At 46.8% G+C, this 12,601-nt stretch overlaps 2 long non-coding RNA genes across 3 annotated transcripts; one reads left to right on the top strand and one right to left on the bottom strand.

Moving 5' to 3' along the window:
- Positions 1 to 8,403: 8,403 nt before the first annotated feature.
- LOC120673241 lies at positions 8,404 to 9,450 on the top strand. Its single transcript, XR_005674588.1, has 2 exons — positions 8,404 to 8,568; positions 8,682 to 9,450. It is a non-coding gene; the product is annotated as an uncharacterized LOC120673241 (long non-coding RNA).
- LOC120673230 lies at positions 8,977 to 12,152 on the bottom strand. 2 transcript variants are annotated; one of them, XR_005674587.1, is made up of 3 exons: positions 10,817 to 12,144; positions 9,433 to 10,621; positions 8,977 to 9,304 (listed from the first exon to the last, which is right to left on the bottom strand). It is a non-coding gene; the product is annotated as an uncharacterized LOC120673230 (long non-coding RNA). The 2 variants fall into 2 exon arrangements; XR_005674586.1 differs by lacking the exon at positions 8,977 to 9,304 and having other exon boundaries at positions 9,499 to 10,621; positions 10,817 to 12,152.
- Between the last annotated feature and the right edge of the window lie 449 nt (positions 12,153 to 12,601).

Genomic DNA, 12,601 nt, shown 5'->3' with positions numbered 1-12,601 from the left:
AATTGGCCTCATGGCCAATTATTTATGTATTATGCTTTATTTTGCCGTGCTGTTATTGTTGTTGGCGCCAAGATCAAATCGGCTCGATAGGCCGATCCCCTTTGACCTTGTCAGTTAAATTGTCAAACTATCTGGCACGCTTGGTTTGTTTTCTGAAACTTGGCGAACGGTGCCTTCATATTCTAGTGTGTTGATTTTTGCTTCAATAGCTCGCATGGCCATTTATTTACCGTATTCCTTGTTTCCCATACTTATCATTGATTTGTTAGATTCTATGGCTACTATGAGTGAGATTTGGGGTATGTGAATATATGATATGATAGTCCTTGCTTGCTGGAAGTTGCCTCCACATATAGGAGATGGTGATCAGGGTTATTGCGAGGCGAGCGGACCCTTTCTCCGATCTTCAGATCGGGAGCCGAGGGATGTGTGTTGGGCACAACCTTGTGAGCACCTGTGATGGGTGACGAGCATCTGTGGCTGGTGCAAGACTGTTGTTGGTATTTTGTAACATCACGAATAAATCCGCAAGCGCACGGATACCGCTGTAGCTTTCACCTAAGAGTATTACAGGGTATCGTATCCACTGGGGAACGTTAGTGCACTATCTACGGGTTCAGGCTCATCCAAGGACACACACGCCAGTGCAGGAAAGACAGAAGAGAGGACTTCCTAAGATCTAGAATCTATGTCTAGAAGAAGAGATCATGTCGCCGTTATACTTCGAGCTACTGGTTTCGACCGGCTTATACAAGCCGATAGCTCCAATAATACGTGCTCTATGCAATATCAGAACGTGGAGGATTACTAGGGCTCGAACAGGGCTGTCACCACCTACCGGCTCCCTCTACAAACCGTGGGACTATCGGACAACTGAGTGGTATAGTCCAGCCTAGACACCACGTCTACGTCTTTCCCTACTGACCTTAGCCATGGCCAAGACTACCCTTCTCTATCCGGGGTCTTAAGCTAAGATCAAATGCTAATCTCTAAGCATACACATCAACTAATATAAGGCAGAGATGATAACTTGCTATCTAAACTCTAATTCTAAATAAGAAAGTCTCGAATACTTATAACCGAATAAGCATCCGTCGAGGTACAAGTGGAGAAGAGTGCCGACAAGCCCGACACTTCCCCCGACTCCTCTTCACTCTCCTCCTCTTCTTCTACACCTCCTAGACTAACTAAGCATCTAGGATGAAGGCCTCAAACTCTAAGGGAGAAAGGTCAGTTGAGTTGAGTGGTGTGGTGTGTGTTCCATTTCTCCACCCCCCTTTGTATTTATAGGAGGGAGCCACGGGGTGAGCTGCAGCCAAGCCTCATCAAACCGACATAAGCAACCAATGGGAGACCTCCATGTGGAACTTGAAGGCGGTGGGGCCCACTGGACCGTCGGCCGACCACCTGGTGGGCCCACCGACCTTCCCCTTTTGGCCTGTTGGTTATTTCCTGGGCCCACTTGTCATAGGTATGGGGATTGACTTCTGGTGTGTTGGTTTCTTGCTCTGGTGGGCCTTCAAATCCATGTTTTGACACATGTCGCATCCTGATTCGCTGGAATGTCGTGTCTTGGATCATTCCTCACCATTATGCTGCAAAATTAGCTCAAAATCACATGCACACATTCTAGAACATCATCTCATAACTTCTCACCAGAACTTACCCCTATTCTACCTTACCAGCTTTGATGGTATATGTGGAGTTTGACTGCTAGGGTAGAAGGGCATCTGCTTGACTCAAATCTGTTGCAAGGTCAAAGATTGGATCCATAGGTTGATACTTATATCCACGAACTAATTAGGCTAGTGCACATATAATTACATGCTCCTTTTCATGTATGACTTTATTTGTTGGGTCATGCTTCTCTGGCATGCCATCTTTTCTCTCTTTTTTTTTTGGGTCATGCTTCTTTGGCATGCCATCTTTTCTTCTCTCTCTCTCTCTCTCATTTTTTGAATACTATTGGCAGACAGTAATTGAGGAGCATGGGTTTTATCTGAACATATAACCTTTAATCAGGAGCGTAAACAAAGTAAACCATGATGGGTCACAAAATTTGATCAAACTCAACATGTAGCCAAGAGATATATGCATAGGATTTTTCGAGTGGAAGGTAACATATGGCTTTGGTAGGACAGTATGTAAAGAGGAAAAGACCATGAACTCAGTTTTGTTTTTTATAAAATAAAATTCCCAAACTGGTCAGCACGAAAGAGATGAACAACTTTAAACCAGACATATCACGTTAGTCAACAACTAAGCATCATGGGATCTATAAGATATGGTTCACAAACTTAAGTGCAGCATGAAAAACATTTATGCAAGCATCTATCAAGAACTCCTGTTAGCATATTCTTAAACAATTTCAGAAATTTGGAACGTTATGCTCATGTTTAGAAACGCTAAAGGGAGAAAACAAGTGAGGTAGTGCAAACTCAGAAGTCGGAGCGACAGGTGCACGTGACGTGTGAATGTGATCGTGAATGTGTAGCATCATGGGATCTCCCCCCCCCCCCACACTTGTTTTCGACCTGCTCATCGATCATAGACAAAACAAAACATAAAAGATAAAGGGGCTCTGCCGGCATTAACACCGGGGAGCCAAAGTTCTCAACTAAAATCAAACCAAATAAACTTGGGGTGCGACTAAACTGAACTAAACCTAAACAAAACGACTAAGACTAGCGCCCGAACTAAACTAGTGATAACGAGGGGTCTCATCTAAGATCCCTACTCAAAGTCTTGGATCCTTAGTGCCTTTACTAGGCGATCCATCTTATCATCAAGGAATCTGAAGTAGAGGTCGAGATCTTCTTGCATCTTCTTGATCTCCGTCCTCAACCTTTGCTGAGATGTATCCAATATGACATTAGCCATATGAGCTTTAGTGAGCTCACTGGAAAATTTCCCCATCACAGTTTTGTCTTGATGATCTTCTGCCTTGGCCGGTGGTCTCACTTCAAAGATCGTGAGACGTGGCTGGAGTGGTGGCTCATCAAGAGATATCTTGTTGAGCCGATATTCGTGGCTGATTATCCGGCCCTCTTTGGTCACCCAAGAATGCACGTACTCCTCATCGGGCTTAAGCCTTGGCCCGGGTGCATTATCATCTTGAAACAATTTGACCGCGAAGACTTCCAACTTTTTCTTCTAGGGTCTGTTCCGCGGTTTGCGATGCTGTCCCTCCACGGGAGGTGTTCCACCAGGCGATGGAGAGCCACTAGAGAAGCCTGGAGCCGAACGGGCACGTGGGGCCGTCGGCCGACCTACCCCTGGCGCCCCTCGGGTCCCTATTTTGGGGGTGCTTTAAGGCATTGCTGGTGAGGCCGTGGATACAGAGAAGACCTTTTCTTGAAGGGCTTCAGCGAAGTATTGCTCCATGGGACTGAGAGGATCGTCTTGGCGGGATTCTGGTACGACGAATGGGACTATCTCCTTGTTGGCCATGGCAGATGGTTTATGGGATGCTGGTGGAAATCAATGGAGATTCTGGGGAGTAGATGGAAACAAGGTGGAGAAGAGAGGGTTTTAGGTTTTTTGGGAGAGAGGCATGAGAACTCCTCTTTTCTCCTCGGGATCTCCGTCGTCCTCACAAATTTGGGCACTAGATGGGTCAAGGAGGCTGTGCACCGAAGCTGGGCCGCATTGAGGCCAACCCATGCTCGGCCGACCATGTTGATCAGCCGACCAGAGCTGGGACCCAGTGGACCCCAGCTTGTGCTGGTTGGTGGGTGGGGTTGAAAGCGATCGGGTGCTCTAGCCTAAGAGGGGGAGGGGGTGAATTAGGCACTCTTAAAACCTTAACCTATGGCTCCAACTAGTTTGCACAAAACTTAAACTAAATCAAGCTATCTAGATGTGCAACTATGGTTCTTCTAGTGTGAAAACCTCATCCCAAAAAGAGTTTTGCAGCCTATAGCCAATCCTAGTAAGATACTATACTAAGAAAGCAAAGACACACAAGTTGCAATATGAAATGCGGAAGCTTAAAGAGGAGGGATGAGAGGAAGCGAACTCTCGACACGAGAATTTATCCCATGGTTCAGATTGCCACAAAGGCGCCCCTACGTCCACGTTGTTGAAGCACTCACGAAGAGTATCGCTTCCTGGCAATCAAGTCTCTTCCATGAACACAATCACAGTCACCTTGATCCCGATCTTCACTAAGGGAGATTGCCCATGAAGGAGGGGTCTCTGTCCCCCGCACAAAGTTGCCGATGCCGCTCCACACCAAGCCGGAGGGTCGTAGACTTGCCGGCGAGCCACCAAAGCTCCAAGGATGGCCGGTGCACCAAGATACAATTTTGGTTCACTCTAGAACCACTGCACAAGGATCTAAACCTTGCTTGATTACTCACTCAAGAGCTAACCTAGCACTAACACTCACAAAGCTTGTGCTAAGGACTATGGATTTGATCTCTATGCTCTTGGATGGCTTGGAGGTGTTCTTGGATGTGAGTGTGATGTCTTGGGACTCCAGCAATCTTCAAATGACTGGGGGAGCACATATATATAGGCCTCCAAGTCGAACTAGCCATTTGTAGCCGTTAGCAGCTTTGCTGCGTAGGCATCGGAACTTCCGGTGCAGGGGCATCGGTTCTTCCGGTCACTCACAGCAACTGAAGCAGCCGTTGGCTTCCTGACACAACTACAGCGACACCAGGGACCATCGGTTAAACCGATGCATAGGGCATCGGTTAAACCGATGCATAGGGCATCGGTTAAACTGGTCACACACACAGCGCCAGGACTAACCGTTGGACCTCCCACTTCTGCTAACGTCATTTCACCGATGCTATGCTCCGATGCACCATCGGTTAAACCGGTGCTAAAGACTTGGCTCCTGGGCACTTGACATCGTCTCTAGAACATAGTACATTGAACGCACCGATGCTTGACACGACACCGTTGGTTCAACCGGTGCTTCACTTCTTTCTTCACTTGATCTCCAGAGGCGCTCAGTCTTGCACTAATGCCAGGGCGTCGGATCTTCCGACAACCATCGGATGCACCGATGCTATAGGCATCGGTTCTTCCGGTGTTACTGATTTCAGTAGAACTCGTCCAATTCAGCGTTTCTTTGAGTTCTTTCTTTGTGTTTTGCTTTGTATGACCTTTTTACTTCATCCTTGGAATCTAAAAATATTCACTTAACAAAACTATTAGTCCCATTGATTGCGTTGTCATACAATCACCAAAATCACTCGAAATGGCATAAATGGTGCCATGTTCATTACAGGGGTCGAGTAGATGTTGGCGCCTACCAACGTCACCACCGGGAAAGCAGCGATCACGCCCACAAACGCCAATTTGGGTGGCAGGTATTTCATGAACCACGAATAAATCCGCAAGCGCACGGAATACCGTTGTAGCATTTTACCCGGGAGTATACCGGGGTGTCATTTATATTTCCACAGGAAAGGCGGTGAGTGAAGAGATATACACTAGTTGATGGACTTTATCTAGATTGGATACTCTCATGCATAAACAGTGGTATGATATATAACATGGTAGGAAGTAGTGTGACACACACACAAACTACCCTCTAGATAAATAAATAAAAGAAAAGAAAAGATGCTTTAGGCCGGGAGCAAGGCAAAAGTTAGAGCTCGAGTCAACTGTGTTAGGCTAGCTATATCTATGCCATCTTATGGTTAGATTGTCAGAGATTAAACTACACAACAGGGAGACCGCTAGCGAAGCAACGGGAGGAACCCGTACACCCCGGCGGCTTTATGCACCTCCTACCCCCCATAGCGAACGTGGAGGATTACTAGGGCTCGAACAGGGCTGTCACCACCTGCCGGCTACCTCTACAAACTGTGGGACTATCACAACCGAGTGGTATAGTCTAGCCTAGACACCACGTCTACGCTATTCCCTACTAACTCTAGAGGCGATCAGGGTTGTTCTTTTCTATTCGGAGCCCAACTCTAGAGTCAAATGCTACCCTCTAAGTATACACTCATGTAATATAAGGCAGAGATGATAACTTGCAATCTAAACTCTAATTCTAAATAAGAATGTCTTGAACACTTACAACCGAATAAGCATCCGTCGAGGTACAAGCGGAGAAGAGCGCCGACAAGCCCGGCACATCCCCCGACTCCTCCTCACTCTCTTGTAGAGATACAATTTGGAGAAGAGCGCCATTACCGGCACCCCTCCTGAGTACCTCTACTCCTAAACTCCCTAAGACAACTCTCACTCAAGTGAGAACTCAAGAGAAGAGTGAATGGTGTGGTGTGTGGTGTTCTAATTTGAGCCCCCCTCCCCTCATATATAGGGGGGAACCACCAGCCATTTGCCCGAGAACCGACCCAAACCGCCATGGAGGACCAATAACACCTTGCCATGTGTCATCTGCAAGTCGGTGGGGCCCATGGGCCATCACCACATGGTCGGCCGACCTTGGGGGTCGGCTGATCGTGGGCTGGGCCCGTTTGGCCCGGTCTTCGGTCAGATGGCTGTTAGGTGGGCCCCCATGTCATATATATGGGTAAGGGCCGGTCTTAAGTCGGTTTGGGTGCTCTGGTGGGCCCGTATATCCTCATGAACGCGCCTGATTCGTCGAGAAGTCATTGCCTCGAATCAACGACGTGTCACCTTGCTTTTGGGGTGCATTCTCCTACCATTTCCAAGCATAAGCAACCTGCACATAAATGTACACCAATACTTTGTGGAATTTGTTAGCAATAACTCCTACCACTAGTGTTGACGCTCGTCTTCCATACGCTCATGCAGGAGCTGATAGCTTGCTCTGATGGCCGGTTTGTATCTTGATGCTTGAAGCCTGTTTTACCTGCATTTCTGCCCGAATTCCAATATATCAATATTTCTTAGAGGAAACGTGAAATTGGCTCTTTCTGGATAACATATGCAGATATGAGACTTTATTATCATGATTTTAGGCTTAAGATGATGTCTGAAATGAGTCGTTAACGAGCGTCAATAAGATCCCACACACTTAGTTCTTTGCTCATCCTCGAGTAAAGGCAAGAACTAAGGCGGACCCGACTTCATATGATATGGTACCTGCATACAAATTATTCTAAACTTCACCCTTACCTGTGAATTTTGATGTGTCCACCATAAATTATTTGGGAAGTTGAAGAGCGGAATGGTGTTGACTTCAGTCTCCTCCACTTTCCTGCTATATGACAGGGGTTTTGAAAATATTTTTGCAAATACCAACCATGGCTTTTCTTCTCCATAGGATCTCTCATGTCGCTCACTATGTCTATATATCCTCACCAAGGCATTGCCTCTTTTCACCCTACTTCTAAAGATGGCTTATGTGGAGCTCCTGGTAGGAGAAAAGGAAGCATGCACTTGTGTCACATATATTGCGAAATCAAACAATGGATCCATGGAGATAACAAATCAAACAAGTTGATCAAGATCATGCACATATGTGGAAGGTGGATGGTAGAAATGGAATACTCCTTTTATGAATCCCTCTCTCCTTTATTTGGATATTATGAGGACATGGCTATATAGATATCTTTTTCTTCTATTTCTTTTCCTTTTTTCATGGACATTGATGTGTCCATTTTTTTTGGTCATGCTTCTTGGGTGAAATGACCCGGGTTTCCGGACGGAGAACCCGAATCCCTGTATCGTCATGATAGTCCCTGAATCAGTAGCTATCACATACAGAACTCATTTCAGGCAGTAAATCAGTTCATACTTACTTAAAAAGAGGTTCAAACATGGATTTAGTTATTACAAAATTCAGAGGATTTGCAGTACGAATGTTTTATTACAAGCCCATTGGGCTAAACTGGAACAAACAGAAAACGGTAGCAGTAGTTGGTCTTCAAGCCATCCTTCAGCTCGAACTTCATCTCCACAAGCAGCACTTGAGCGTAGCACAGGCTTCTAAGCTTCAGTCGTACCATCCGTCGTTGTTGGCGTCGAACTCCTGATCAGATCCTGCATCTTGCCAAGCTATCCCCAAGGACAGGATAGGTTCACGTCACCATCCGTATGCAAGCTTTTAAGTGGATGCAAATGTCTAAAAGTGGCCAAACGATAGGCTGAGGTTTCCTATGCAAGCATATATATATGTATATATTAGTGTATATATATGTGTATATATATGTGTGATATATATGTATATATATGTTATATATATGTATTATATATTGTCTGTATATATATATGTATATCTATGGTATATAGTGTTTATAGATATGTCACCACTCTCCATCTTTGTATCCCCACGCGAGTCTGGTATTTCGGGGTTCCTACTCATGAATGGCGAGCAGTTGTACATATAGACGCGTAAGACGTTTCCCGTTCTTCTTCCCTCGAGCGGAGCGAGACTATCGCTAACCTCTCCCGTCTTACTACAATATGTAAAATCGTCCGTATTCCTGGGTGATGGCCCATCTTTTCTCCTTCGAGCGTCAACATCTGCGACGCCCTTCCACGGAGCTATAGAAGCCACGCCGTGAACGAAGCCGGTGGCAGTCTGCGACGCTTCTGCAGCGTGCACGGGCGATCCGCGGACCTGTTTTTTCCTCGCTCCCCTTTGCGATCTCGCTCCCATCTGCGATCAAGGTCTTCCCGTCCCTCTCAAGAAGCTAGCTAGAATTTTCTGCTCGTATCTGGTTACGAGACGCAAGGAGCTATCTTTACCATGTAGTTTTTATTTTCGGTTCATATCTTGTTAGGTGACGCAAGGATCTAAACTCAACTTTCCGGTAATGGTAGAAGCCAGCGTGGGAGACTCAATAATCAGGCGAATCTAGAAAAAGAAGAATCGACAATCATGCGTCCAGCCCCGTCGACTACCATCTAGACAGGTTCATCTTCCTGTCACTCGCCGGAGGCGGAGACTTGGAGACCTGACGCTGCTCGCCGGAGTCTGCGATCGTATTATATATCTATGTTTAATACATGCCAGCCTCACAAGTGTGTAAAAGCTAACCTTCAGTCATTTCCACGGCAGTTATAGAAACAAGAAACAATAAAAGTATGACCTCATCATAAATCAGGAAACAATTATTTTCGCCGTACACGTAGCCATTTGTAGACTGAAATTTCAGTCTACGAACAGCCTCCTAGCTGAGTTTCAGGAAAACAACCTTCAATCATTTCAACTCAGCTAGCTTCTGACCCGTACACGTTGCCATTTGCAGACTGAAGTTTCAGGAAAACAAAATGTTGAATGTGTCCACCTAAATGATACAGTATCATCGTTGTCAGAGACATATCATGCTGAGCTCGCTCTGCAATCTATGCTTGTGTATCCACTCTTGCAGTTTCCTTGCGACCTCATCTTAGTCATTGCCGCCTGCAATAGGAACAATATAACAAGAGAACATTTTCGCAGATAATGTCACATGTGAAAAAAAACTGAACTCTTGGAATTTGTTACTTCCTCACAAGTAATGACATGCATAGATGCAAAAATCTAGCTACCTTGTATATTGAGTGAATCATAAAAAACCTGTTGCAAATATTCCCATGTGTAATGGAGCAGATGACTAGAGTTCAGCTCAAAGATACTTCGTATGCAAAGATTGAGTGGGGTGATAAGCCACCTAATGTTAAAAAATGTAGTGTCCTTAATAGAAGTACAAAATAAGCCATATGATCTAGTATTCAATGGTACTAGCTGCAGATTAAACTAAAAAAAACATTACAGCAAAAAATCAACTCCTCCAGGCACCAGAACGTGCGATCTCCTGCTATCAAGCAACTCCAGCAAGCAATCATTCCAGCTGACCTGCTGCACAATATATCTACTCTAGCATTAGGTACTGAATTACCTATGTGGTGAACAATTTTTATTTGCTAAACTGTTCATGGCCCTTACTCTAGCATTAGCTACTGAATTACCTATGCGGTGAACAATCATTATTTGCTAAACTATTCATGGCCCTAGTATAGTATATGTTTGATGCCATTGTGCCACATTTGAAATTAAATTCCATGACAGCAGAACAAAATGCGAAGAGAACAGACTGAACACTGCAACACTAAAGTCCTAATCCACCACACATCTACAGTGATCTATCACCATCATCCAATCCGGCTCCTATGCATACAACTTTTATATGAATTGTGCACTGGAACATTAATCCATCAAAAACATATGGCTAATCTAGCATTAACATCAAAAGCACAAGTCTGCAAAAAGAAAAAAGCATGAAGTTCAGTATAAGCAGAGGAAACTTAGGGATGAGCTGCTGCCGAAACCTGCAGGTGGAGGACCTCGAGGCCAGCGTCAGGTCGTAGGAATCTGGTGGCAACATAAATTGTTCATGTGGGGTGTGATGATATGTCAGATGTTCTTGGCGTGCATATAAATGCCCAACATCATACTAATCCAAGAGTTGATACTATGTCAGAAAGAGTACTTCAATATTCCTTATTCTGATAGCGTTCAGCCATTCACACATATCCTAGCAAAATTTCAGTTCATGTTCTTGCCAAAGAAAAAAAGTAGAGTAAATGTTTTTTAGTCTATCCAACTTCTTGCCAAAAAAAAAGTAGAGAAAAAAGTAGTGACGGGATGCCAGGTAGAAGCGTCGCCGGGGGCGCGGAAAGGGCCACAGCCTCCAAATCCAGCCAGATAATCTACTTGTGGGCTGGTTCAAATTAGTTTCTGCATCAATTTTCCAAATTAGTTCAAATTAGCTCAAACGGCGCAGTTCAGTCCCGTTAACCAAGGAAAGAAATTCTTGAGATCACCATAGTTACAGTTGTGCTATAATCTATTATCTATTATAAAAAGTAAAAGTGATTAAGTCAGGAAAGCTATTAACAACAGATAACAACTAAATCACGTAAATTAACTTACATGAGAACCATCCTGCCAGTCTTGGGGAAATTGCAAAAGCCCCTACCTGGGTACCATTAGAACCCCTCAGTGCGGCCACCTCACCTTGGCACCGCCGCTCGCTGCTGTACGCCGCTGCCACCATGCACAGACACCATGTGTCAAAATTGGTCTAAGCCTTAATGAAAATCTCATGTATGCCACACAACTAATAGGGGATTACACCTCATATTCCCTACACAAAAATATCCATGCTTTATGCTCGAAGGAGAAACAATACTAGCTGTCAACGATGCGAAAGGAACTAAAACCAATTGGCACAATTTTTGCATCCTATGCAGAACCCTAACAGTGGAACAAGAACAATCAAAGTCCATCAATTAAAAGCAATAGCAACTTCTATTTCGGCGTAACATAGCTTGCCTGGACATTTCATCAAACAAGCAGCAGGTAGGCACCCAAAGCAACACACCACATGACTAAAAAAAGCTATTTGTAATCAATACGCAGCAACGCTCGACGACGATGAGCAGGATGATGAGGTGCTGCTGCGTTTCTCCACTCCAACGTGCTGAGCCGATCTCCGCTCCGCAGAGAGAGAGAGAGAGAGAGAGAGAGAGAGAGAGCCATGAGTCCATGACCTGGCCTGGGCGCCTGGCCGGGGTTCGCTTCGCAGGATCGTGGGCTTGGCGCCACCGTCTCGGGCCGGCTATCGCCAGGAAGGTCGCGCGGCGTGGGATGCGCGCAGGCCGCGGCCGCCGTCTGCTGTCGTGGAAGGTTGCCGGGCCGTCTCGACGCGATGGCGCCGCCGTCTCGACGTGAGGGTGTGGCCGCCGTCGGCTTTCGTGGGGCTGCCTATCGCCAGTAAGGTCGCGCCCTGGCCTGCTGCTGCGTGACTCGGCGACGCGTGAAGCTCCGGCAGCCGGAAGGAGGCGCGGCGTGGGTGGCAGCGGCCCCGGCCGGATCTGCAGCGGGTGGATTTCGGCATCAATCTGCGGCGGTGGAGAAGACGATGGGCGACGTGCGGGCCGCAGTCGCTGGGCGCAGTGCGCCCCCTCATCCGCCGCTGCCGGATCGGGAGGTTGGTGCGGCGCTGGGAGGGACTGGGGGCTGGCCAAAAAAAATGTGGCCGTGGTGGGGGGGAGCACCGTCGGAGGAGGCGAGCGCCGCCGGGAGGAGAGCAACAGCGCGGGGAGGGTCCGGCGCCAGGACGGGAGCTGGGCGGTGGAGGGGAGCGGCGCCGGGAGAGCGACGGCGCGGAGGGGTTGGGCGCCGGGAGGGGTGGGTATTGGGCTTCGCAGGAGCTGGGCGGTTAGGCGTGGGGACGTGGGGGAGGTAGTGGGGGATGTCGTCGCGGCGAACCGGGTGCAGAAAACCGGAAGCGGCGACCGGGAGACGAGGCGGATCGGGTGTGCGGGCTGGCTCTCGGGTGTGGAATTGCTTATTTCATACCCAAGGTATTCAATAGACCTACTATATATATATATATGTATATATATATATATCACTCATCTCAGGTCAGTGCAAGAAACTCCCTCTCCCTGCACCTCATCTGACTCCACAGGGGGAAGTGGACTAGAGGGAGGTAGAAAATACTGGGGTTCACTACTCTATGAAAGTGCAGCCGGATCAAGAGTTGTACATGACCGAGTACGCGGCAATACGTATAGTTTTCACCCTGCCAGGTGTTGTACACCTGTACCCACTCGGGCTGCAAGCTGGGAGCTAACTAACTGAGACACAGCCCACAACCATGACTCCCTAACCATGACGGTACCATCCTGCATTCCCGGGGTGGGATACATT

Source organism: Panicum virgatum, chromosome 2K (genome assembly GCF_016808335.1).
Source record: "Panicum virgatum strain AP13 chromosome 2K, P.virgatum_v5, whole genome shotgun sequence".
Taxonomy (NCBI): Eukaryota; Viridiplantae; Streptophyta; class Magnoliopsida; order Poales; family Poaceae; genus Panicum; species Panicum virgatum.
Note: the sequence above shows the minus strand (reverse complement) of the source record. Positions and strands in the feature narration are given on the sequence as shown.